Source organism: Triticum aestivum, chromosome 5A (genome assembly GCF_018294505.1).
Source record: "Triticum aestivum cultivar Chinese Spring chromosome 5A, IWGSC CS RefSeq v2.1, whole genome shotgun sequence".
Lineage (NCBI taxonomy): Eukaryota > Viridiplantae > Streptophyta > Magnoliopsida > Poales > Poaceae > Triticum > Triticum aestivum.
Window position 1 is genome coordinate 38,245,953 of NC_057806.1, and position 5,051 is coordinate 38,251,003.

Consider the following 5,051-nt stretch of genomic DNA (forward strand, 5'->3'; position numbering starts at 1 on the left):
GATCTGGGCTGGCCGGGCCACGCGCGCAGGGGAGTCACCAGGGCGCAGTCGTCGCAGAACGGGGACAAGCTACATTTCCGGAGACGAGGAAGGCCACGCGGGAGGGGCGGGGACGGTGGTGGAGGGGCTCCCGGCCAAATCGTGGTTTGGTGGGGTGGGGGCTCTGGCACGGGGGAGGGGGACGGAACCGCCCCGCCACCGCCATCCCTGGGCGCGGCGCGGCTTCGCCGGCCGGCCCTCCGGCAGCGGCACTGCGGGAGCGGTGGTGGCGGAGGTAACCTCGGCGGCGGCGCGGGTTTCCCCCGTGTCGCCAGACGCGGGCGACGCGGGGGCGGCTCTTGCAAGTTAGTTAAATCGAAACTCGTTGTTGGTGTGTTAACACTGCACAGTGAAGAGTAACATACAGTAGTAACATACACATATTCCTAGACTATATTGCTACCTTCATAGTACTCCCTCCGTTCCAAAATAGATGACTCAATTGGAACAGAGGGAGTAGGTAGTAACATAGGTGTGGTGTCATGCAAAGATCCATTTATTAGGTTATTGGCTCATATTGCATTGGGACATGTGATGCTGTAGTTACTCCCACCGTGGCTAGTCTAATACGACAGCAGATGTCAGTTTCTAGTCCTCATATCAGAGTCCCGCAGTTTCAAGTTGATGAGCAGCTGTAGCTTTTAATTTTGGTGGCTAGCTTAATAAGCTTTTAAGTTTATTTGCATGCTTGTTAATTAGTTCAGCATCGTTCAATCATTATCTCTTTTCTGTCCTTTGTCTTGGATAAGTAGCAGCCTTTACATGCTTGAATAAACTTTATTTCGCTTTTACTAATTCGTAGTCGCCTAAAGTTTTCCTTACTCTCCATAAGATACGTACTACAATGAACAATGAAGGCAGCAGCGCGGATAAGAGTTTTCTAAACATATTTAGAGGGAAATGTCTTTGCATCATGAACAGGTAATATTAAAATACAATTTTTCGAAGAACAGATATACAGAAAAAAGAACAAGAAGGGTATGTTCAAAAAAATAAGAAGAGAAAATTCTTTCATGCCTTGATACAAGTTGACACTGTCCATGCCACCGGTCATGCTTTGAACTCCTCTTCTGAGCTTCGTCTTTACTGGCATTGGTGCTCTTCCCCGGTGAGGCGTGGACGAGATCATCCCTGTTGGAGGATTCAATGCTCATGTGCCCCAACTGCAGCCCGAGTGTGTCAATCTCCCGGCGGATGCTGAGCTGCAGCTCAGGGGAGACCAGCACTGAGCAGACTAAGTTGAGGAACGGCGTGGCGGCACTGACAAGGTGCTGCTCCTCAACCGCTTCAGGCTGGCGACCGCTGTGTTATCCCCGTGCCGACGTCCCTTGTGGACACCAAAAACTTTGATTGTGTAGCTCATGTTTCAAGTAGCTCACATGGGTATGAAATTCAGTTACTATCCAGTATCCAAAACTTTGATTGTGCTGCTACCGGCAGGATCAACCAATGTCTCGGTAGGCACATGTGTAAACTTTGGGGACCTACTATTGCTCATAGTGGTGTACGTTATGAGCATTAAGAACTCGAGAAACATACACTTGCCAATATCAGCAATGCTGTCCTGGGGGTTATACTCCATTTCCTTGGAAGCCCAGTCAAGTATATTCAGTGTAGCGTCATCAAGAGCAACACAATCTTCTCTGAGCTTCTCAGCCCACACAAGGACCCACCTTCCAAGACCTTGCTTACAGAAATGAGAAAAGAAAACATTAACTGTGATGGTGTTGGGTTGAAAAGCCATCTTAATCAGTTTATCAGTGAGAATCATAGCTCGATCAAGGCCATCACTGCAAATGCCGTCCATCAGTGTGTTATATGTAACTTAATTAGGTGAACAACCAACAGCAACAAGTTCATCCAACACTCTCATTGCTCGATTCATCGAATGGTTGTTGCAAAGGCTACGGATCCAAATATTATATGTTAAAATATCTGGATCACAGCCATCTGCAGGCATCTTGTTCATGAAAATCATGGCACCGTTCTTAGCCTGGGCCCGACAATATCCAATAACAATTGTATTGTACGTCACTACATCAGGAGTTAAGCCACTACTACGCATGTCCAAGAAATGGTTATTCACCATATCCAACCTTCCTTTCTATGCAGAAACCATCAATCAGAATGTTGCTTGTGAAAACATTAGGAACAAGACCACTCTGCCTCATCTTCTGCTCTAGTTTCAGTCAGCCACATGGCCAGGCCTACAAAAGGCAGATATGAGAGAGTTGTAAGTAATATTGTTCGAACAAAACCTCTTCTTGTCATCTACTCATCTCTACAAATGCCCGATATGCCTCGTTTACATGATCTGATCTGCAAAGTCCACTGGTATATGCAGAGAAGGCGATAAAACCTGGCTGCACACCAACTTTCACCATATCATCCCAGCATTTCAAGGCACCTTTTACATTACCAGACCTGAAGCATGAATCCATGTAAACGGTAAATGAGGTACGAACAGAAATCCCTTACTAATCATATGGTCTAGCAACAGTTGTGCATCATCTAGTCTTCCTTGATTGCATAGACCCAGGATCAAGTAATTCAAAGTGGGTGATAAGGGTGCAAGGCCTATCTCTTTCATAAGTCTATATAACTCGAGAGCTTCTTCTTCAAATCTCACCTCGCTATATGCAGCAATCAAAGCATTAAATCCCGCAACACTCACTGGAACACCCTGCTCAACTGCACTACACACAAGCTGTCGGACATCATCCAATCGTCCATCCCAACAAAGGCTATAAATCCATATCTATACTGTCTGCTGATACCTGCGAACCAAACATTACATACAGCTCCTGCTGCTCATGTGTCAAGTGCACAACCTTTCTTAACTTGTATGCTCCAGCAGAAAGAATGTTGAAAGTGCAGCAATCTGGGAGCAATCCCCTCGCCTTCATCTCTCTGCAGGCGGCATCAGCCTCATCCATCTGTCCAGCCTTTGCATACCCATCGACTAAAACAATGAAAGTGATCGTATTTGCTTCTATCCCCACTGCCGCCGTCTCATCGAACGGCCTCCTTGACTCCAACATTTTCCCATCACGGCATCATACATTCAACAAAATGTTATACGTCACAACAGCAGGCTCGCACCCTGGCTTATGCATTTTGTCAAACAACCGGAAAGTATCCCCTGCCCTGTGCATTTTGTCAAACAACTGGAAAGCATCCCCTGCCCGCCCAAACACGCAGTAATTCTTGATCAGGATGTCATAGCTGCACGCATCAGGGATAACATGGAACCTCCACATGACACCGAGCAATCCCGCAGCTACAGGGAAGAGCCCGGAGCCCCTGCGGCATAACCGTAGGACCATGACGTTGAAGACAGCGAGGCTCGACCGTGGCCCCATCGCGGTCATTTCCACGAACACCTTCCACGCGGCCTGGACGTTGCCCTCGCCGAACAGCAGGCGCAGCAGCGTCGCGAGCGGGGAGAGGCTGGGCGTTTTCCCGCCGCTGCGGACGCGCGCGAGAACGACGAGCGCCTCGGACGCCATGCCGGCGGCGAGGAAGGCATCGGGATGGGTTCTCCGCCGCGGCGAGGTGGCGCGTCGGGTGGCAGAGCCGCAGAGGGAAACTGAGGTGTACTGGTTGACGAGGATGCCAACTCGCTGGCTGCGTACCGTCGGATTCAAGACGAAGCGACCAGATCGAACCGAGTGGTCGGGCTATGGCTTATGCATTCTACACACGGGCCAAAGATTTGTCCTGCCGTGGGATTTGACCTGCCAATTTGCATAGCTGACCAGTGCTATATCACTGGTCATGATTCACGGTCGAAGTTAATTTGCTAAGCATATTAGGACCTGTCAATTTGCCTACTTCTATGTTAGCTAGCATGATTCATGGAGGAGGTTAATTTTGTAAGTATTGTAGACCAAATCATCATGATCCTGGCATTGCCAAGGGCAAGCTATTAGGGGCCATTTAGCACCCTATTAAGGGCATCTCAAAATACAAATTCATCACTATCATTTGTTCAGTACTACCTTTCTTTTGACAGTAAATAAAATACGTCTCTATACTGCGGTGAGCATCTTTGTGGTTCTCGCTTGTAATTCCATAACTTCACTCAGACCTTGTTCGAAACACTGAAATTTCACAAAAATATGAAAACTTTAAGTTGCTGCCGGAAACTCACAAGTTTGAGATGTCTTAAATAAGGTGGTGCCGGCTAAACTTTATTTTCATTTTTGGTTATCATAACCTTAATTAGACAGCTAATTCAGCCCCACGCCAAATGGCTGATGGCAAAGGAGCAAGCAAAAACAACTGGGAAAAAAAAGGAGCAAGAAAAATTAGATTCCTCCTGGAACTGACCAATTAATATATATTTTTCCTTTGATATAAAATAAAATGTCATGTTTTTTTCAGTCCTACTATGTTAAGAAATGAGATGTTTCCAGGTTCTCAGTACTTTACGTAGTCAAAAGATTCAGGACGGAGCCCTCTCACGAAGAAAACAGATTCAGAACCGGGCACGGCCCAGCTAGGTGTACACATTTTTCCGAAATGGAGCCCAGCTATACACTTTTTCCGAAACTCATTCATCCATGCGTGGTTCATTCGTTATATTTAGTCCCGTATCGGAAATCCGATCACGCACTCTCCTCCTTAAATATGGTCAGAGAGCAAGCAGGGCGTGCCAAATGGAAGCACCCCCCGAGCACGAGGTTGATGACACCCGTGCGCCGGTGGCCACGTGCACGGTATGCGCACTTAGGGCATCTCTAGCCGCGCCCCTCCCTTGCACGCGTACACACGGGTGCGGCGCGGCTATATAGCCGGTGGCCTGCACTCGTCTGTGCCCACACCAGCCCCGCCCCTCGCCGCCGCCCAGCTCCTCCCTCTCCCGAGCGCCACCGCCCAGCCCCTCCCTCTATCTCTCTACCTCTCCCGAGCCCGTCGCCATGGCGGAACGCTACCCCAGAGACGAGGCGGCGGCCAACGGCTTCGGCCGCCGTTCGCTCCGCGAACGGAGTCCTGGCTCCTGTTCCAGG